The following is a 20,187-nucleotide window of genomic DNA, read 5'->3' on the forward strand; positions in this document are numbered from 1 at the left end:
TCCCCGGGCGTGCCTCACCTCCGGACGACCCCCTTGCACAGCACAGCCGCAAGCCTGGGGGTACCGCCGCCCCTGGCCATCTGGTTTGTCTTTGGCCTTGTGCCCCCTGGGGCACGCAGGCCTCGTACACCTGGAGGCTGCTTACTCTGCTGCGAATACTGGGGGCGCTTCCTTTAGCCCAAAGCACAAAAAGTAGCCTGCCTTAGTCAGCCAGACCAAGGGGACACCCAGGCATAGCCCAGTACATCTCCCAGCCAGTCCACCACCCTAATCACGCTGGACAGCTTTCTTGCTTCAAGACGGAAGGCCTGGGGAATGCTCCGGGTTCCAGGAGAATCAAAGAACAACCTAAGACCAAACCGTGCGCCTAAGTAGCCGCTGAGCACGCATCTGTAGCACAGTGAGCTGTATACCTCGGTAGATTTTAGGTCACTTGTAGTCACAAACATCATCCAGAGGCAGCTGACGCTTTCTTGTGGAGGCAGGCAGTCCGTGGTGTGTCAGTGAGTTTCCAGAGAGATCCCCAACTCTCTGCCTGCTCACGTACTCACATGTTCCCCCTAATGGCACTCTCCCCTCCAGGAGGAAGGGGCTCTCCAATCCATTTTTCTCACCACACCTTCCAGGTCCAATCAGGGCAGGTGTTGTTGAAGGTTAAGCAACCAATCTCTAAAGCGTGGTCCGTCACCCCAGAGAGTGACAGCTCTCGAGCGCCTGCCCCTCTGCCATGAGCTCCGTGCTTAAAATGATGAAGTGATGTGGGGCCCCGCCCCCGTCTCAACTGGGCCAGCTCACGTAGGCGAGCTGGTGGCAGAGCACCCGAGTTGATAGGCAGGTAAGAAGACAATGAGGAAGAAGAAAAAAGTGGTACAAGAGACGTGGGTGAGGCGGGGATGGAAATCCTACAGAGAGGGCAAGCCGCTGAAGAAGTCGGCTGCAGGAGGGATTGACACTCTCTTCTTGCAAGCGTGCTTCACAGGGGCGGGGCGGGGCGGGGCGGGGCGGGGCAGTCCTGCCTGGCTGCGGTGGCAACTGAAGTAGTAAAAGCCCAAGGTGGCCAGCGTGGGGATCGAACCCACGGCCTTGGCGTTATTAGCACCACGCTCTAACCAGCTGAGCTAGCCGGCCGAGGGCGCAGCCTCGATCCTTCGCTGCAGCCAGTTCCGACCAGCCCAAGTCAGGCAAGGTACTCACCACCCCATGAGACTCCTGGACTGCAGCAGCAGGCTAGCCACCCAGCCACAGCAGCAGCATCAGCAAGAGCAGCAGCAGCCACAGCAGCAGGGGGGACTAGCTCAAGTGGTAGAGCGCTCGCTTAGCATGCGAGAGGTAGCGGGATCGATGCCTGCGTTCTCCAGGGTGGCCTGGGCTACTGGCTCCTTTTGGCCGAGGCGGTGGCCTGGCCAGAGCCCCAGCACGGCTGCTTTCCAGGCCCCGCGTGGCCTCTGGAGGTACTACTGGGGCCTGGATGGCAAGTTTCGCCTGCCAGAGGCAGAGTAGTGTCTGCCCCTCTTGTGGGACTAGTGCTTCCAGGGCAAGGCTAGCCCAGGTCGTAGGTGTGGCGGAGCAGTAGGGGGCGGTCCTGGGCTGAGCCACCCACCTCAGCGTGCCCCACCACCTGCCAAGCGCCAAGTGCCTCCCCGGGCGTGCCTCACCTCCGGACGACCCCCTTGCACAGCACAGCCGCAAGCCTGGGGGTACCGCCGCCCCTGGCCATCTGGTTTGTCTTTGGCCTTGTGCCCCCTGGGGCACGCAGGCCTCGTACACCTGGAGGCTGCTTACTCTGCTGCGAATACTGGGGGCGCTTCCTTTAGCCCAAAGCACAAAAAGTAGCCTGCCTTAGTCAGCCAGACCAAGGGGACACCCAGGCATAGCCCAGTACATCTCCCAGCCAGTCCACCACCCTAATCACGCTGGACAGCTTTCTTGCTTCAAGACGGAAGGCCTGGGGAATGCTCCGGGTTCCAGGAGAATCAAAGAACAACCTAAGACCAAACCGTGCGCCTAAGTAGCCGCTGAGCACGCATCTGTAGCACAGTGAGCTGTATACCTCGGTAGATTTTAGGTCACTTGTAGTCACAAACATCATCCAGAGGCAGCTGACGCTTTCTTGTGGAGGCAGGCAGTCCGTGGTGTGTCAGTGAGTTTCCAGAGAGATCCCCAACTCTCTGCCTGCTCACGTACTCACATGTTCCCCCTAATGGCACTCTCCCCTCCAGGAGGAAGGGGCTCTCCAATCCATTTTTCTCACCACACCTTCCAGGTCCAATCAGGGCAGGTGTTGTTGAAGGTTAAGCAACCAATCTCTAAAGCGTGGTCCGTCACCCCAGAGAGTGACAGCTCTCGAGCGCCTGCCCCTCTGCCATGAGCTCCGTGCTTAAAATGATGAAGTGATGTGGGGCCCCGCCCCCGTCTCAACTGGGCCAGCTCACGTAGGCGAGCTGGTGGCAGAGCACCCGAGTTGATAGGCAGGTAAGAAGACAATGAGGAAGAAGAAAAAAGTGGTACAAGAGACGTGGGTGAGGCGGGGATGGAAATCCTACAGAGAGGGCAAGCCGCTGAAGAAGTCGGCTGCAGGAGGGATTGACACTCTCTTCTTGCAAGCGTGCTTCACAGGGGCGGGGCGGGGCGGGGCGGGGCGGGGCAGTCCTGCCTGGCTGCGGTGGCAACTGAAGTAGTAAAAGCCCAAGGTGGCCAGCGTGGGGATCGAACCCACGGCCTTGGCGTTATTAGCACCACGCTCTAACCAGCTGAGCTAGCCGGCCGAGGGCGCAGCCTCGATCCTTCGCTGCAGCCAGTTCCGACCAGCCCAAGTCAGGCAAGGTACTCACCACCCCATGAGACTCCTGGACTGCAGCAGCAGGCTAGCCACCCAGCCACAGCAGCAGCATCAGCAAGAGCAGCAGCAGCCACAGCAGCAGGGGGGACTAGCTCAAGTGGTAGAGCGCTCGCTTAGCATGCGAGAGGTAGCGGGACCGATGCCTGCGTTCTCCAGGGTGGCCTGGGCTACTGGCTCCTTTTGGCCGAGGCGGTGGCCTGGCCAGAGCCCCAGCACGGCTGCTTTCCAGGCCCCGCGTGGCCTCTGGAGGTACTACTGGGGCCTGGATGGCAAGTTTCGCCTGCCAGAGGCAGAGTAGTGTCTGCCCCTCTTGTGGGACTAGTGCTTCCAGGGCAAGGCTAGCCCAGGTCGTAGGTGTGGCGGAGCAGTAGGGGGCGGTCCTGGGCTGAGCCACCCACCTCAGCGTGCCCCACCACCTGCCAAGCGCCAGGTGCCTCACCTCCGGATGACCCCCTTGCACAGCACACCCTCAAGCCTGGGGGTACCGCCGCCCCTGGCCATCTGGTTTGTCTTTGGCCTTGTGCCCCCTTGGGCACGCAGGCCTCGTACACCTGGAGGCTGCTTACTCTGCTGCGAATACTGGGGGCGCTTCCTTTAGCCCAAAGCACAAAAAGTAGCCTGCCTTAGTCAGCCAGACCAAGGGGACACCCAGGCATAGCCCAGTACATCTCCCAGCCAGTCCACCACCCTAATCACACTGGACAGCTTTCTTGCTTCAAGACGGAAGGCCTGGGGAATGCTCCGGGTTCCAGGAGAATCAAAGAACAACCTAAGACCAAACCGTGCGCCTAAGTAGCCGCTGAGCACGCATCTGTAGCACAGTGAGCTGTATACCTCGGTAGATTTTAGGTCACTTGTAGTCACAAACATCATCCAGAGGCAGCTGACGCTTTCTTGTGGAGGCAGGCAGTCCGTGGTGTGTCAGTGAGTTTCCAGAGAGATCCCCAACTCTCTGCCTGCTCAAGTACTCACATGTTCTCCCAAATGGCACTCTCCCCTCCAGGAGGAAGGGGCTCTCCAATCCATTTTTCTCACCACACCTTCCAGGTCCAATCAGGGCAGGTGTTGTTGAAGGCTAAGCAACCAATCTCTAAAGCGTCGCCCGTCACCCCAGAGAGTGACAGCTCTCGAGCGCCTGCCCCTCTGCCATGAGCTCCGTGCTTAAAATGATGAAGTGATGTGGGGCCCCGCCCCACTCTCAACTGGGCCAGCTCACGTAGGCGAGCTGGTGGCAGAGCACCCGAGTTGATAGGCAGGTAAGAAGACAATGAGGAAGAAGAAAAAAGTGGTACAAGAGACGTGGGTGAGGCGGGGATGGAAATCCTACAGAGAGGGCAAGCCGCTGAAGAAGTCGTCTGCAGGAGGGATTGACACTCTCTTCTTGCAAGCGTGCTTCACAGGGGCGGGGCGGGGCGGGGCGGGGCGGGGCAGTCCTGCCTGGCTGCGGTGGCAACTGAAGTAGTAAAAGCCCAAGGTGGCCAGCGTGGGGATCGAACCCACGGCCTTGGCGTTATTAGCACCACGCTCTAACCAGCTGAGCTAGCCGGCCGAGGGCGCAGCCTCGATCCTTCGCTGCAGCCAGTTCCGACCAGCCCAAGTCAGGCAAGGTACTCACCACCCCATGAGACTCCTGGACTGCAGCAGCAGGCTAGCCACCCAGCCACAGCAGCAGCATCAGCAAGAGCAGCAGCAGGCACAGCAGCAGGGGGGACTAGCTCAAGTGGTAGAGCGCTCGCTTAGCATGCGAGAGGTAGCGGGATCGATGCCTGCGTTCTCCAGGGTGGCCTGGGCTACTGGCTCCTTTTGGCCGAGGCGGTGGCCTGGCCAGAGCCCCAGCACGGCTGCTTTCCAGGCCCCGCGTGGCCTCTGGAGGTACTACTGGGGCCTGGATGGCAAGTTTCGCCTGCCAGAGGCAGAGTAGTGTCTGCCCCTCTTGTGGGACTAGTGCTTCCAGGGCAAGGCTAGCCCAGGTCGTAGGTGTGGCGGAGCAGTAGGGGGCGGTCCTGGGCTGAGCCACCCACCTCAGCGTGCCCCACCACCTGCCAAGCGCCAGGTGCCTCACCTCCGGATGACCCCCTTGCACAGCACACCCTCAAGCCTGGGGGTACCGCCGCCCCTGGCCATCTGGTTTGTCTTTGGCCTTGTGCCCCCTTGGGCACGCAGGCCTCGTACACCTGGAGGCTGCTTACTCTGCTGCGAATACTGGGGGCGCTTCCTTTAGCCCAAAGCACAAAAAGTAGCCTGCCTTAGTCAGCCAGACCAAGGGGACACCCAGGCATAGCCCAGTACATCTCCCAGCCAGTCCACCACCCTAATCACGCTGGACAGCTTTCTTGCTTCAAGACGGAAGGCCTGGGGAATGCTCCGGGTTCCAGGAGAATCAAAGAACAACCTAAGACCAAACCGTGCGCCTAAGTAGCCGCTGAGCACGCATCTGTAGCACAGTGAGCTGTATACCTCGGTAGATTTTAGGTCACTTGTAGTCACAAACATCATCCAGAGGCAGCTGACGCTTTCTTGTGGAGGCAGGCAGTCCGTGGTGTGTCAGTGAGTTTCCAGAGAGATCCCCAACTCTCTGCCTGCTCACGTACTCACATGTTCCCCCTAATGGCACTCTCCCCTCCAGGAGGAAGGGGCTCTCCAATCCATTTTTCTCACCACACCTTCCAGGTCCAATCAGGGCAGGTGTTGTTGAAGGTTAAGCAACCAATCTCTAAAGCGTGGTCCGTCACCCCAGAGAGTGACAGCTCTCGAGCGCCTGCCCCTCTGCCATGAGCTCCGTGCTTAAAATGATGAAGTGATGTGGGGCCCCGCCCCCGTCTCAACTGGGCCAGCTCACGTAGGCGAGCTGGTGGCAGAGCACCCGAGTTGATAGGCAGGTAAGAAGACAATGAGGAAGAAGAAAAAAGTGGTACAAGAGACGTGGGTGAGGCGGGGATGGAAATCCTACAGAGAGGGCAAGCCGCTGAAGAAGTCGGCTGCAGGAGGGATTGACACTCTCTTCTTGCAAGCGTGCTTCACAGGGGCGGGGCGGGGCGGGGCGGGGCGGGGCGGGGCGGGGCAGTCCTGCCTGGCTGCGGTGGCAACTGAAGTAGTAAAAGCCCAAGGTGGCCAGCGTGGGGATCGAACCCACGGCCTTGGCGTTATTAGCACCACGCTCTAACCAGCTGAGCTAGCCGGCCGAGGGCGCAGCCTCGATCCTTCGCTGCAGCCAGTTCCGACCAGCCCAAGTCAGGCAAGGTACTCACCACCCCATGAGACTCCTGGACTGCAGCAGCAGGCTAGCCACCCAGCCACAGCAGCAGCATCAGCAAGAGCAGCAGCAGCCACAGCAGCAGGGGGGACTAGCTCAAGTGGTAGAGCGCTCGCTTAGCATGCGAGAGGTAGCGGGATCGATGCCTGCGTTCTCCAGGGTGGCCTGGGCTACTGGCTCCTTTTGGCCGAGGCGGTGGCCTGGCCAGAGCCCCAGCACGGCTGCTTTCCAGGCCCCGCGTGGCCTCTGGAGGTACTACTGGGGCCTGGATGGCAAGTTTCGCCTGCCAGAGGCAGAGTAGTGTCTGCCCCTCTTGTGGGACTAGTGCTTCCAGGGCAAGGCTAGCCCAGGTCGTAGGTGTGGCGGAGCAGTAGGGGGCGGTCCTGGGCTGAGCCACCCACCTCAGCGTGCCCCACCACCTGCCAAGCGCCAAGTGCCTCCCCGGGCGTGCCTCACCTCCGGACGACCCCCTTGCACAGCACAGCCGCAAGCCTGGGGGTACCGCCGCCCCTGGCCATCTGGTTTGTCTTTGGCCTTGTGCCCCCTGGGGCACGCAGGCCTCGTACACCTGGAGGCTGCTTACTCTGCTGCGAATACTGGGGGCGCTTCCTTTAGCCCAAAGCACAAAAAGTAGCCTGCCTTAGTCAGCCAGACCAAGGGGACACCCAGGCATAGCCCAGTACATCTCCCAGCCAGTCCACCACCCTAATCACGCTGGACAGCTTTCTTGCTTCAAGACGGAAGGCCTGGGGAATGCTCCGGGTTCCAGGAGAATCAAAGAACAACCTAAGACCAAACCGTGCGCCTAAGTAGCCGCTGAGCACGCATCTGTAGCACAGTGAGCTGTATACCTCGGTAGATTTTAGGTCACTTGTAGTCACAAACATCATCCAGAGGCAGCTGACGCTTTCTTGTGGAGGCAGGCAGTCCGTGGTGTGTCAGTGAGTTTCCAGAGAGATCCCCAACTCTCTGCCTGCTCACGTACTCACATGTTCCCCCTAATGGCACTCTCCCCTCCAGGAGGAAGGGGCTCTCCAATCCATTTTTCTCACCACACCTTCCAGGTCCAATCAGGGCAGGTGTTGTTGAAGGTTAAGCAACCAATCTCTAAAGCGTGGTCCGTCACCCCAGAGAGTGACAGCTCTCGAGCGCCTGCCCCTCTGCCATGAGCTCCGTGCTTAAAATGATGAAGTGATGTGGGGCCCCGCCCCCGTCTCAACTGGGCCAGCTCACGTAGGCGAGCTGGTGGCAGAGCACCCGAGTTGATAGGCAGGTAAGAAGACAATGAGGAAGAAGAAAAAAGTGGTACAAGAGACGTGGGTGAGGCGGGGATGGAAATCCTACAGAGAGGGCAAGCCGCTGAAGAAGTCGGCTGCAGGAGGGATTGACACTCTCTTCTTGCAAGCGTGCTTCACAGGGGCGGGGCGGGGCGGGGCGGGGCGGGGCAGTCCTGCCTGGCTGCGGTGGCAACTGAAGTAGTAAAAGCCCAAGGTGGCCAGCGTGGGGATCGAACCCACGGCCTTGGCGTTATTAGCACCACGCTCTAACCAGCTGAGCTAGCCGGCCGAGGGCGCAGCCTCGATCCTTCGCTGCAGCCAGTTCCGACCAGCCCAAGTCAGGCAAGGTACTCACCACCCCATGAGACTCCTGGACTGCAGCAGCAGGCTAGCCACCCAGCCACAGCAGCAGCATCAGCAAGAGCAGCAGCAGCCACAGCAGCAGGGGGGACTAGCTCAAGTGGTAGAGCGCTCGCTTAGCATGCGAGAGGTAGCGGGATCGATGCCTGCGTTCTCCAGGGTGGCCTGGGCTACTGGCTCCTTTTGGCCGAGGCGGTGGCCTGGCCAGAGCCCCAGCACGGCTGCTTTCCAGGCCCCGCGTGGCCTCTGGAGGTACTACTGGGGCCTGGATGGCAAGTTTCGCCTGCCAGAGGCAGAGTAGTGTCTGCCCCTCTTGTGGGACTAGTGCTTCCAGGGCAAGGCTAGCCCAGGTCGTAGGTGTGGCGGAGCAGTAGGGGGCGGTCCTGGGCTGAGCCACCCACCTCAGCGTGCCCCACCACCTGCCAAGCGCCAGGTGCCTCACCTCCGGATGACCCCCTTGCACAGCACACCCTCAAGCCTGGGGGTACCGCCGCCCCTGGCCATCTGGTTTGTCTTTGGCCTTGTGCCCCCTTGGGCACGCAGGCCTCGTACACCTGGAGGCTGCTTACTCTGCTGCGAATACTGGGGGCGCTTCCTTTAGCCCAAAGCACAAAAAGTAGCCTGCCTTAGTCAGCCAGACCAAGGGGACACCCAGGCATAGCCCAGTACATCTCCCAGCCAGTCCACCACCCTAATCACACTGGACAGCTTTCTTGCTTCAAGACGGAAGGCCTGGGGAATGCTCCGGGTTCCAGGAGAATCAAAGAACAACCTAAGACCAAACCGTGCGCCTAAGTAGCCGCTGAGCACGCATCTGTAGCACAGTGAGCTGTATACCTCGGTAGATTTTAGGTCACTTGTAGTCACAAACATCATCCAGAGGCAGCTGACGCTTTCTTGTGGAGGCAGGCAGTCCGTGGTGTGTCAGTGAGTTTCCAGAGAGATCCCCAACTCTCTGCCTGCTCAAGTACTCACATGTTCTCCCAAATGGCACTCTCCCCTCCAGGAGGAAGGGGCTCTCCAATCCATTTTTCTCACCACACCTTCCAGGTCCAATCAGGGCAGGTGTTGTTGAAGGCTAAGCAACCAATCTCTAAAGCGTCGCCCGTCACCCCAGAGAGTGACAGCTCTCGAGCGCCTGCCCCTCTGCCATGAGCTCCGTGCTTAAAATGATGAAGTGATGTGGGGCCCCGCCCCACTCTCAACTGGGCCAGCTCACGTAGGCGAGCTGGTGGCAGAGCACCCGAGTTGATAGGCAGGTAAGAAGACAATGAGGAAGAAGAAAAAAGTGGTACAAGAGACGTGGGTGAGGCGGGGATGGAAATCCTACAGAGAGGGCAAGCCGCTGAAGAAGTCGGCTGCAGGAGGGATTGACACTCTCTTCTTGCAAGCGTGCTTCACAGGGGCGGGGCGGGGCGGGGCGGGGCGGGGCAGTCCTGCCTGGCTGCGGTGGCAACTGAAGTAGTAAAAGCCCAAGGTGGCCAGCGTGGGGATCGAACCCACGGCCTTGGCGTTATTAGCACCACGCTCTAACCAGCTGAGCTAGCCGGCCGAGGGCGCAGCCTCGATCCTTCGCTGCAGCCAGTTCCGACCAGCCCAAGTCAGGCAAGGTACTCACCACCCCATGAGACTCCTGGACTGCAGCAGCAGGCTAGCCACCCAGCCACAGCAGCAGCATCAGCAAGAGCAGCAGCAGGCACAGCAGCAGGGGGGACTAGCTCAAGTGGTAGAGCGCTCGCTTAGCATGCGAGAGGTAGCGGGATCGATGCCTGCGTTCTCCAGGGTGGCCTGGGCTACTGGCTCCTTTTGGCCGAGGCGGTGGCCTGGCCAGAGCCCCAGCACGGCTGCTTTCCAGGCCCCGCGTGGCCTCTGGAGGTACTACTGGGGCCTGGATGGCAAGTTTCGCCTGCCAGAGGCAGAGTAGTGTCTGCCCCTCTTGTGGGACTAGTGCTTCCAGGGCAAGGCTAGCCCAGGTCGTAGGTGTGGCGGAGCAGTAGGGGGCGGTCCTGGGCTGAGCCACCCACCTCAGCGTGCCCCACCACCTGCCAAGCGCCAGGTGCCTCACCTCCGGATGACCCCCTTGCACAGCACACCCTCAAGCCTGGGGGTACCGCCGCCCCTGGCCATCTGGTTTGTCTTTGGCCTTGTGCCCCCTTGGGCACGCAGGCCTCGTACACCTGGAGGCTGCTTACTCTGCTGCGAATACTGGGGGCGCTTCCTTTAGCCCAAAGCACAAAAAGTAGCCTGCCTTAGTCAGCCAGACCAAGGGGACACCCAGGCATAGCCCAGTACATCTCCCAGCCAGTCCACCACCCTAATCACGCTGGACAGCTTTCTTGCTTCAAGACGGAAGGCCTGGGGAATGCTCCGGGTTCCAGGAGAATCAAAGAACAACCTAAGACCAAACCGTGCGCCTAAGTAGCCGCTGAGCACGCATCTGTAGCACAGTGAGCTGTATACCTCGGTAGATTTTAGGTCACTTGTAGTCACAAACATCATCCAGAGGCAGCTGACGCTTTCTTGTGGAGGCAGGCAGTCCGTGGTGTGTCAGTGAGTTTCCAGAGAGATCCCCAACTCTCTGCCTGCTCACGTACTCACATGTTCCCCCTAATGGCACTCTCCCCTCCAGGAGGAAGGGGCTCTCCAATCCATTTTTCTCACCACACCTTCCAGGTCCAATCAGGGCAGGTGTTGTTGAAGGTTAAGCAACCAATCTCTAAAGCGTGGTCCGTCACCCCAGAGAGTGACAGCTCTCGAGCGCCTGCCCCTCTGCCATGAGCTCCGTGCTTAAAATGATGAAGTGATGTGGGGCCCCGCCCCCGTCTCAACTGGGCCAGCTCACGTAGGCGAGCTGGTGGCAGAGCACCCGAGTTGATAGGCAGGTAAGAAGACAATGAGGAAGAAGAAAAAAGTGGTACAAGAGACGTGGGTGAGGCGGGGATGGAAATCCTACAGAGAGGGCAAGCCGCTGAAGAAGTCGGCTGCAGGAGGGATTGACACTCTCTTCTTGCAAGCGTGCTTCACAGGGGCGGGGCGGGGCGGGGCGGGGCGGGGCGGGGCGGGGCAGTCCTGCCTGGCTGCGGTGGCAACTGAAGTAGTAAAAGCCCAAGGTGGCCAGCGTGGGGATCGAACCCACGGCCTTGGCGTTATTAGCACCACGCTCTAACCAGCTGAGCTAGCCGGCCGAGGGCGCAGCCTCGATCCTTCGCTGCAGCCAGTTCCGACCAGCCCAAGTCAGGCAAGGTACTCACCACCCCATGAGACTCCTGGACTGCAGCAGCAGGCTAGCCACCCAGCCACAGCAGCAGCATCAGCAAGAGCAGCAGCAGGCACAGCAGCAGGGGGGACTAGCTCAAGTGGTAGAGCGCTCGCTTAGCATGCGAGAGGTAGCGGGATCGATGCCTGCGTTCTCCAGGGTGGCCTGGGCTACTGGCTCCTTTTGGCCGAGGCGGTGGCCTGGCCAGAGCCCCAGCACGGCTGCTTTCCAGGCCCCGCGTGGCCTCTGGAGGTACTACTGGGGCCTGGATGGCAAGTTTCGCCTGCCAGAGGCAGAGTAGTGTCTGCCCCTCTTGTGGGACTAGTGCTTCCAGGGCAAGGCTAGCCCAGGTCGTAGGTGTGGCGGAGCAGTAGGGGGCGGTCCTGGGCTGAGCCACCCACCTCAGCGTGCCCCACCACCTGCCAAGCGCCAAGTGCCTCCCCGGGCGTGCCTCACCTCCGGACGACCCCCTTGCACAGCACAGCCGCAAGCCTGGGGGTACCGCCGCCCCTGGCCATCTGGTTTGTCTTTGGCCTTGTGCCCCCTGGGGCACGCAGGCCTCGTACACCTGGAGGCTGCTTACTCTGCTGCGAATACTGGGGGCGCTTCCTTTAGCCCAAAGCACAAAAAGTAGCCTGCCTTAGTCAGCCAGACCAAGGGGACACCCAGGCATAGCCCAGTACATCTCCCAGCCAGTCCACCACCCTAATCACGCTGGACAGCTTTCTTGCTTCAAGACGGAAGGCCTGGGGAATGCTCCGGGTTCCAGGAGAATCAAAGAACAACCTAAGACCAAACCGTGCGCCTAAGTAGCCGCTGAGCACGCATCTGTAGCACAGTGAGCTGTATACCTCGGTAGATTTTAGGTCACTTGTAGTCACAAACATCATCCAGAGGCAGCTGACGCTTTCTTGTGGAGGCAGGCAGTCCGTGGTGTGTCAGTGAGTTTCCAGAGAGATCCCCAACTCTCTGCCTGCTCACGTACTCACATGTTCCCCCTAATGGCACTCTCCCCTCCAGGAGGAAGGGGCTCTCCAATCCATTTTTCTCACCACACCTTCCAGGTCCAATCAGGGCAGGTGTTGTTGAAGGTTAAGCAACCAATCTCTAAAGCGTGGTCCGTCACCCCAGAGAGTGACAGCTCTCGAGCGCCTGCCCCTCTGCCATGAGCTCCGTGCTTAAAATGATGAAGTGATGTGGGGCCCCGCCCCCGTCTCAACTGGGCCAGCTCACGTAGGCGAGCTGGTGGCAGAGCACCCGAGTTGATAGGCAGGTAAGAAGACAATGAGGAAGAAGAAAAAAGTGGTACAAGAGACGTGGGTGAGGCGGGGATGGAAATCCTACAGAGAGGGCAAGCCGCTGAAGAAGTCGGCTGCAGGAGGGATTGACACTCTCTTCTTGCAAGCGTGCTTCACAGGGGCGGGGCGGGGCGGGGCGGGGCGGGGCAGTCCTGCCTGGCTGCGGTGGCAACTGAAGTAGTAAAAGCCCAAGGTGGCCAGCGTGGGGATCGAACCCACGGCCTTGGCGTTATTAGCACCACGCTCTAACCAGCTGAGCTAGCCGGCCGAGGGCGCAGCCTCGATCCTTCGCTGCAGCCAGTTCCGACCAGCCCAAGTCAGGCAAGGTACTCACCACCCCATGAGACTCCTGGACTGCAGCAGCAGGCTAGCCACCCAGCCACAGCAGCAGCATCAGCAAGAGCAGCAGCAGCCACAGCAGCAGGGGGGACTAGCTCAAGTGGTAGAGCGCTCGCTTAGCATGCGAGAGGTAGCGGGATCGATGCCTGCGTTCTCCAGGGTGGCCTGGGCTACTGGCTCCTTTTGGCCGAGGCGGTGGCCTGGCCAGAGCCCCAGCACGGCTGCTTTCCAGGCCCCGCGTGGCCTCTGGAGGTACTACTGGGGCCTGAATGGCAAGTTTCGCCTGCCAGAGGCAGAGTAGTGTCTGCCCCTCTTGTGGGACTAGTGCTTCCAGGGCAAGGCTAGCCCAGGTCGTAGGTGTGGCGGAGCAGTAGGGGGCGGTCCTGGGCTGAGCCACCCACCTCAGCGTGCCCCACCACCTGCCAAGTGCCTCCCCGGGCGTGCCTCACCTCCGGACGACCCCCTTGCACAGCACAGCCGCAAGCCTGGGGGTACCGCCGCCCCTGGCCATCTGGTTTGTCTTTGGCCTTGTGCCCCCTGGGGCACGCAGGCCTCGTACACCTGGAGGCTGCTTACTCTGCTGCGAATACTGGGGGCGCTTCCTTTAGCCCAAAGCACAAAAAGTAGCCTGCCTTAGTCAGCCAGACCAAGGGGACACCCAGGCATAGCCCAGTACATCTCCCAGCCAGTCCACCACCCTAATCACGCTGGACAGCTTTCTTGCTTCAAGACGGAAGGCCTGGGGAATGCTCCGGGTTCCAGGAGAATCAAAGAACAACCTAAGACCAAACCGTGCGCCTAAGTAGCCGCTGAGCACGCATCTGTAGCACAGTGAGCTGTATACCTCGGTAGATTTTAGGTCACTTGTAGTCACAAACATCATCCAGAGGCAGCTGACGCTTTCTTGTGGAGGCAGGCAGTCCGTGGTGTGTCAGTGAGTTTCCAGAGAGATCCCCAACTCTCTGCCTGCTCACGTACTCACATGTTCCCCCTAATGGCACTCTCCCCTCCAGGAGGAAGGGGCTCTCCAATCCATTTTTCTCACCACACCTTCCAGGTCCAATCAGGGCAGGTGTTGTTGAAGGTTAAGCAACCAATCTCTAAAGCGTGGTCCGTCACCCCAGAGAGTGACAGCTCTCGAGCGCCTGCCCCTCTGCCATGAGCTCCGTGCTTAAAATGATGAAGTGATGTGGGGCCCCGCCCCCGTCTCAACTGGGCCAGCTCACGTAGGCGAGCTGGTGGCAGAGCACCCGAGTTGATAGGCAGGTAAGAAGACAATGAGGAAGAAGAAAAAAGTGGTACAAGAGACGTGGGTGAGGCGGGGATGGAAATCCTACAGAGAGGGCAAGCCGCTGAAGAAGTCGGCTGCAGGAGGGATTGACACTCTCTTCTTGCAAGCGTGCTTCACAGGGGCGGGGCGGGGCGGGGCAGTCCTGCCTGGCTGCGGTGGCAACTGAAGTAGTAAAAGCCCAAGGTGGCCAGCGTGGGGATCGAACCCACGGCCTTGGCGTTATTAGCACCACGCTCTAACCAGCTGAGCTAGCCGGCCGAGGGCGCAGCCTCGATCCTTCGCTGCAGCCAGTTCCGACCAGCCCAAGTCAGGCAAGGTACTCACCACCCCATGAGACTCCTGGACTGCAGCAGCAGGCTAGCCACCCAGCCACAGCAGCAGCATCAGCAAGAGCAGCAGCAGGCACAGCAGCAGGGGGGACTAGCTCAAGTGGTAGAGCGCTCGCTTAGCATGCGAGAGGTAGCGGGATCGATGCCTGCGTTCTCCAGGGTGGCCTGGGCTACTGGCTCCTTTTGGCCGAGGCGGTGGCCTGGCCAGAGCCCCAGCACGGCTGCTTTCCAGGCCCCGCGTGGCCTCTGGAGGTACTACTGGGGCCTGGATGGCAAGTTTCGCCTGCCAGAGGCAGAGTAGTGTCTGCCCCTCTTGTGGGACTAGTGCTTCCAGGGCAAGGCTAGCCCAGGTCGTAGGTGTGGCGGAGCAGTAGGGGGCGGTCCTGGGCTGAGCCACCCACCTCAGCGTGCCCCACCACCTGCCAAGCGCCAAGTGCCTCCCCGGGCGTGCCTCACCTCCGGACGACCCCCTTGCACAGCACAGCCGCAAGCCTGGGGGTACCGCCGCCCCTGGCCATCTGGTTTGTCTTTGGCCTTGTGCCCCCTGGGGCACGCAGGCCTCGTACACCTGGAGGCTGCTTACTCTGCTGCGAATACTGGGGGCGCTTCCTTTAGCCCAAAGCACAAAAAGTAGCCTGCCTTAGTCAGCCAGACCAAGGGGACACCCAGGCATAGCCCAGTACATCTCCCAGCCAGTCCACCACCCTAATCACGCTGGACAGCTTTCTTGCTTCAAGACGGAAGGCCTGGGGAATGCTCCGGGTTCCAGGAGAATCAAAGAACAACCTAAGACCAAACCGTGCGCCTAAGTAGCCGCTGAGCACGCATCTGTAGCACAGTGAGCTGTATACCTCGGTAGATTTTAGGTCACTTGTAGTCACAAACATCATCCAGAGGCAGCTGACGCTTTCTTGTGGAGGCAGGCAGTCCGTGGTGTGTCAGTGAGTTTCCAGAGAGATCCCCAACTCTCTGCCTGCTCACGTACTCACATGTTCCCCCTAATGGCACTCTCCCCTCCAGGAGGAAGGGGCTCTCCAATCCATTTTTCTCACCACACCTTCCAGGTCCAATCAGGGCAGGTGTTGTTGAAGGTTAAGCAACCAATCTCTAAAGCGTGGTCCATCACCCCAGAGAGTGACAGCTCTCGAGCGCCTGCCCCTCTGCCATGAGCTCCGTGCTTAAAATGATGAAGTGATGTGGGGCCCCGCCCCCGTCTCAACTGGGCCAGCTCACGTAGGCGAGCTGGTGGCAGAGCACCCGAGTTGATAGGCAGGTAAGAAGACAATGAGGAAGAAGAAAAAAGTGGTACAAGAGACGTGGGTGAGGCGGGGATGGAAATCCTACAGAGAGGGCAAGCCGCTGAAGAAGTCGGCTGCAGGAGGGATTGACACTCTCTTCTTGCAAGCGTGCTTCACAGGGGCGGGGCGGGGCGGGGCGGGGCGGGGCAGTCCTGCCTGGCTGCGGTGGCAACTGAAGTAGTAAAAGCCCAAGGTGGCCAGCGTGGGGATCGAACCCACAGCCTTGGCGTTATTAGCACCACGCTCTAACCAGCTGAGCTAGCTGGCCGAGGGCGCAGCCTCGATCCTTCGCTGCAGCCAGTTCCGACCAGCCCAAGTCAGGCAAGGTACTCACCACCCCATGAGACTCCTGGACTGCAGCAGCAGGCTAGCCACCCAGCCACAGCAGCAGCATCAGCAAGAGCAGCAGCAGCCACAGCAGCAGGGGGGACTAGCTCAAGTGGTAGAGCGCTCGCTTAGCATGCGAGAGGTAGCGGGATCGATGCCTGCGTTCTCCAGGGTGGCCTGGGCTACTGGCTCCTTTTGGCCGAGGCGGTGGCCTGGCCAGAGCCCCAGCACGGCTGCTTTCCAGGCCCCGCGTGGCCTCTGGAGGTACTACTGGGGCCTGGATGGCAAGTTTCGCCTGCCAGAGGCAGAGTAGTGTCTGCCCCTCTTGTGGGACTAGTGCTTCCAGGGCAAGGCTAGCCCAGGTCGTAGGTGTGGCGGAGCAGTAGGGGGCGGTCCTGGGCTGAGCCACCCACCTCAGCGTGCCCCACCACCTGCCAAGCGCCAGGTGCCTCACCTCCGGATGACCCCCTTGCACAGCACACCCTCAAGCCTGGGGGTACCGCCGCCCCTGGCCATCTGGTTTGTCTTTGGCCTTGTGCCCCCTTGGGCACGCAGGCCTCGTACACCTGGAGGCTGCTTACTCTGCTGCGAATACTGGGGGCGCTTCCTTTAGCCCAAAGCACAAAAAGTAGCCTGCCTTAGTCAGCCAGACCAAGGGGACACCCAGGCATAGCCCAGTACATCTCCCAGCCAGTCCACCACCCTAATCACACTGGACAGCTTTCTTGCTTCAAGACGGAAGGCCTGGGGAATGCTCCGGGTTCCAGGAGAATCAAAGAACAACCTAAGACCAAACCGTGCGCCTAAGTAGCCGCTGAGCACGCATCTGTAGCACAGTGAGCTGTATACCTCGGTAGATTTTAGGTCACTTGTAGTCACAAACATCATCCAGAGGCAGCTGACGCTTTCTTGTGGAGGCAGGCAGTCCGTGGTGTGTCAGTGAGTTTCCAGAGAGATCCCCAACTCTCTGCCTGCTCAAGTACTCACATGTTCTCCCAAATGGCACTCTCCCCTCCAGGAGGAAGGGGCTCTCCAATCCATTTTTCTCACCACACCTTCCAGGTCCAATCAGGGCAGGTGTTGTTGAAGGCTAAGCAACCAATCTCTAAAGCGTCGCCCGTCACCCCAGAGAGTGACAGCTCTCGAGCGCCTGCCCCTCTGCCATGAGCTCCGTGCTTAAAATGATGAAGTGAGGTGGCGCCCCGCCCCACTCTCAACTGGGCCAGCTCACGTAGGCGAGCTGGTGGCAGAGCACCCGAGTTGATAGGCAGGTAAGAAGACAATGAGGAAGAAGAAAAAAGTGGTACAAGAGACGTGGGTGAGGCGGGGATGGAAATCCTACAGAGAGGGCAAGGCGCTGAAGAAGTCGGCTGCAGGAGGGATTGACACTCTCTTCTTGCAAGCGTGCTTCACAGGGGCGGGGCGGGGCGGGGCGGGGCGGGGCGGGGCAGTCCTGCCTGGCTGCGGTGGCAACTGAAGTAGTAAAAGCCCAAGGTGGCCAGCGTGGGGATCGAACCCACGGCCTTGGCGTTATTAGCACCACGCTCTAACCAGCTGAGCTAGCCGGCCGAGGGCGCAGCCTCGATCCTTCGCTGCAGCCAGTTCCGACCAGCCCAAGTCAGGCAAGGTACTCACCACCCCATGAGACTCCTGGACTGCAGCAGCAGGCTAGCCACCCAGCCACAGCAGCAGCATCAGCAAGAGCAGCAGCAGGCACAGCAGCAGGGGGGACTAGCTCAAGTGGTAGAGCGCTCGCTTAGCATGCGAGAGGTAGCGGGATCGATGCCTGCGTTCTCCAGGGTGGCCTGGGCTACTGGCTCCTTTTGGCCGAGGCGGTGGCCTGGCCAGAGCCCCAGCACGGCTGCTTTCCAGGCCCCGCGTGGCCTCTGGAGGTACTACTGGGGCCTGGATGGCAAGTTTCGCCTGCCAGAGGCAGAGTAGTGTCTGCCCCTCTTGTGGGACTAGTGCTTCCAGGGCAAGGCTAGCCCAGGTCGTAGGTGTGGCGGAGCAGTAGGGGGCGGTCCTGGGCTGAGCCACCCACCTCAGCGTGCCCCACCACCTGCCAAGCGCCAAGTGCCTCCCCGGGCGTGCCTCACCTCCGGACGACCCCCTTGCACAGCACAGCCGCAAGCCTGGGGGTACCGCCGCCCCTGGCCATCTGGTTTGTCTTTGGCCTTGTGCCCCCTGGGGCACGCAGGCCTCGTACACCTGGAGGCTGCTTACTCTGCTGCGAATACTGGGGGCGCTTCCTTTAGCCCAAAGCACAAAAAGTAGCCTGCCTTAGTCAGCCAGACCAAGGGGACACCCAGGCATAGCCCAGTACATCTCCCAGCCAGTCCACCACCCTAATCACGCTGGACAGCTTTCTTGCTTCAAGACGGAAGGCCTGGGGAATGCTCCGGGTTCCAGGAGAATCAAAGAACAACCTAAGACCAAACCGTGCGCCTAAGTAGCCGCTGAGCACGCATCTGTAGCACAGTGAGCTGTATACCTCGGTAGATTTTAGGTCACTTGTAGTCACAAACATCATCCAGAGGCAGCTGACGCTTTCTTGTGGAGGCAGGCAGTCCGTGGTGTGTCAGTGAGTTTCCAGAGAGATCCCCAACTCTCTGCCTGCTCACGTACTCACATGTTCCCCCTAATGGCACTCTCCCCTCCAGGAGGAAGGGGCTCTCCAATCCATTTTTCTCACCACACCTTCCAGGTCCAATCAGGGCAGGTGTTGTTGAAGGTTAAGCAACCAATCTCTAAAGCGTGGTCCGTCACCCCAGAGAGTGACAGCTCTCGAGCGCCTGCCCCTCTGCCATGAGCTCCGTGCTTAAAATGATGAAGTGATGTGGGGCCCCGCCCCCGTCTCAACTGGGCCAGCTCACGTAGGCGAGCTGGTGGCAGAGCACCCGAGTTGATAGGCAGGTAAGAAGACAATGAGGAAGAAGAAAAAAGTGGTACAAGAGACGTGGGTGAGGCGGGGATGGAAATCCTACAGAGAGGGCAAGCCGCTGAAGAAGTCGGCTGCAGGAGGGATTGACACTCTCTTCTTGCAAGCGTGCTTCACAGGGGCGGGGCGGGGCGGGGCGGGGCAGTCCTGCCTGGCTGCGGTGGCAACTGAAGTAGTAAAAGCCCAAGGTGGCCAGCGTGGGGATCGAACCCACGGCCTTGGCGTTATTAGCACCACGCTCTAACCAGCTGAGCTAGCCGGCCGAGGGCGCAGCCTCGATCCTTCGCTGCAGCCAGTTCCGACCAGCCCAAGTCAGGCAAGGTACTCACCACCCCATGAGACTCCTGGACTGCAGCAGCAGGCTAGCCACCCAGCCACAGCAGCAGCATCAGCAAGAGCAGCAGCAGCCACAGCAGCAGGGGGGACTAGCTCAAGTGGTAGAGCGCTCGCTTAGCATGCGAGAGGTAGCGGGATCGATGCCTGCGTTCTCCAGGGTGGCCTGGGCTACTGGCTCCTTTTGGCCGAGGCGGTGGCCTGGCCAGAGCCCCAGCACGGCTGCTTTCCAGGCCCCGCGTGGCCTCTGGAGGTACTACTGGGGCCTGGATGGCAAGTTTCGCCTGCCAGAGGCAGAGTAGTGTCTGCCCCTCTTGTGGGACTAGTGCTTCCAGGGCAAGGCTAGCCCAGGTCGTAGGTGTGGCGGAGCAGTAGGGGGCGGTCCTGGGCTGAGCCACCCACCTCAGCGTGCCCCACCACCTGCCAAGCGCCAAGTGCCTCCCCGGGCGTGCCTCACCTCCGGACGACCCCCTTGCACAGCACAGCCGCAAGCCTGGGGGTACCGCCGCCCCTGGCCATCTGGTTTGTCTTTGGCCTTGTGCCCCCTGGGGCACGCAGGCCTCGTACACCTGGAGGCTGCTTACTCTGCTGCGAATACTGGGGGCGCTTCCTTTAGCCCAAAGCACAAAAAGTAGCCTGCCTTAGTCAGCCAGACCAAGGGGACACCCAGGCATAGCCCAGTACATCTCCCAGCCAGTCCACCACCCTAATCACGCTGGACAGCTTTCTTGCTTCAAGACGGAAGGCCTGGGGAATGCTCCGGGTTCCAGGAGAATCAAAGAACAACCTAAGACCAAACCGTGCGCCTAAGTAGCCGCTGAGCACGCATCTGTAGCACAGTGAGCTGTATACCTCGGTAGATTTTAGGTCACTTGTAGTCACAAACATCATCCAGAGGCAGCTGACGCTTTCTTGTGGAGGCAGGCAGTCCGTGGTGTGTCAGTGAGTTTCCAGAGAGATCCCCAACTCTCTGCCTGCTCACGTACTCACATGTTCCCCCTAATGGCACTCTCCCCTCCAGGAGGAAGGGGCTCTCCAATCCATTTTTC

The 20,187-nt window shown here is 60.3% G+C and overlaps 12 non-coding genes across 12 annotated transcripts; all 12 read right to left on the reverse strand.

Annotated features, from left to right (window-relative positions):
* Window positions 1-1,054: 1,054 nt before the first annotated feature.
* TRNAI-AAU (transfer RNA isoleucine (anticodon AAU)) lies at window positions 1,055-1,128 on the reverse strand. The gene has a single exon. It is a non-coding gene; the product is annotated as a tRNA-Ile (tRNA).
* Window positions 1,129-2,691: 1,563 nt separating this feature from the next.
* On the reverse strand, window positions 2,692-2,765 carry TRNAI-AAU (transfer RNA isoleucine (anticodon AAU)). The gene has a single exon. It is a non-coding gene; the product is annotated as a tRNA-Ile (tRNA).
* Window positions 2,766-4,314: 1,549 nt separating this feature from the next.
* On the reverse strand, window positions 4,315-4,388 carry TRNAI-AAU (transfer RNA isoleucine (anticodon AAU)). Its single transcript has one exon. It is a non-coding gene; the product is annotated as a tRNA-Ile (tRNA).
* Window positions 4,389-5,947: 1,559 nt separating this feature from the next.
* On the reverse strand, window positions 5,948-6,021 carry TRNAI-AAU (transfer RNA isoleucine (anticodon AAU)). The gene has a single exon. It is a non-coding gene; the product is annotated as a tRNA-Ile (tRNA).
* Window positions 6,022-7,584: 1,563 nt separating this feature from the next.
* TRNAI-AAU (transfer RNA isoleucine (anticodon AAU)) lies at window positions 7,585-7,658 on the reverse strand. Its single transcript has one exon. It is a non-coding gene; the product is annotated as a tRNA-Ile (tRNA).
* Window positions 7,659-9,207: 1,549 nt separating this feature from the next.
* On the reverse strand, window positions 9,208-9,281 carry TRNAI-AAU (transfer RNA isoleucine (anticodon AAU)). The gene has a single exon. It is a non-coding gene; the product is annotated as a tRNA-Ile (tRNA).
* A 1,559-nt stretch (window positions 9,282-10,840) lies between these two features.
* TRNAI-AAU (transfer RNA isoleucine (anticodon AAU)) lies at window positions 10,841-10,914 on the reverse strand. The gene has a single exon. It is a non-coding gene; the product is annotated as a tRNA-Ile (tRNA).
* Window positions 10,915-12,477: 1,563 nt separating this feature from the next.
* TRNAI-AAU (transfer RNA isoleucine (anticodon AAU)) lies at window positions 12,478-12,551 on the reverse strand. The gene has a single exon. It is a non-coding gene; the product is annotated as a tRNA-Ile (tRNA).
* Window positions 12,552-14,097: 1,546 nt separating this feature from the next.
* Window positions 14,098-14,171, reverse strand: TRNAI-AAU (transfer RNA isoleucine (anticodon AAU)). The gene has a single exon. It is a non-coding gene; the product is annotated as a tRNA-Ile (tRNA).
* A 1,563-nt stretch (window positions 14,172-15,734) lies between these two features.
* TRNAI-AAU (transfer RNA isoleucine (anticodon AAU)) lies at window positions 15,735-15,808 on the reverse strand. Its single transcript has one exon. It is a non-coding gene; the product is annotated as a tRNA-Ile (tRNA).
* A 1,554-nt stretch (window positions 15,809-17,362) lies between these two features.
* Window positions 17,363-17,436, reverse strand: TRNAI-AAU (transfer RNA isoleucine (anticodon AAU)). The gene has a single exon. It is a non-coding gene; the product is annotated as a tRNA-Ile (tRNA).
* Window positions 17,437-18,994: 1,558 nt separating this feature from the next.
* Window positions 18,995-19,068, reverse strand: TRNAI-AAU (transfer RNA isoleucine (anticodon AAU)). Its single transcript has one exon. It is a non-coding gene; the product is annotated as a tRNA-Ile (tRNA).
* Window positions 19,069-20,187: the final 1,119 nt, after the last annotated feature.

Source organism: Alligator mississippiensis, chromosome 2 (genome assembly GCF_030867095.1).
Source record: "Alligator mississippiensis isolate rAllMis1 chromosome 2, rAllMis1, whole genome shotgun sequence".
In the NCBI taxonomy this organism is placed as follows: Eukaryota; Metazoa; Chordata; order Crocodylia; family Alligatoridae; genus Alligator; species Alligator mississippiensis.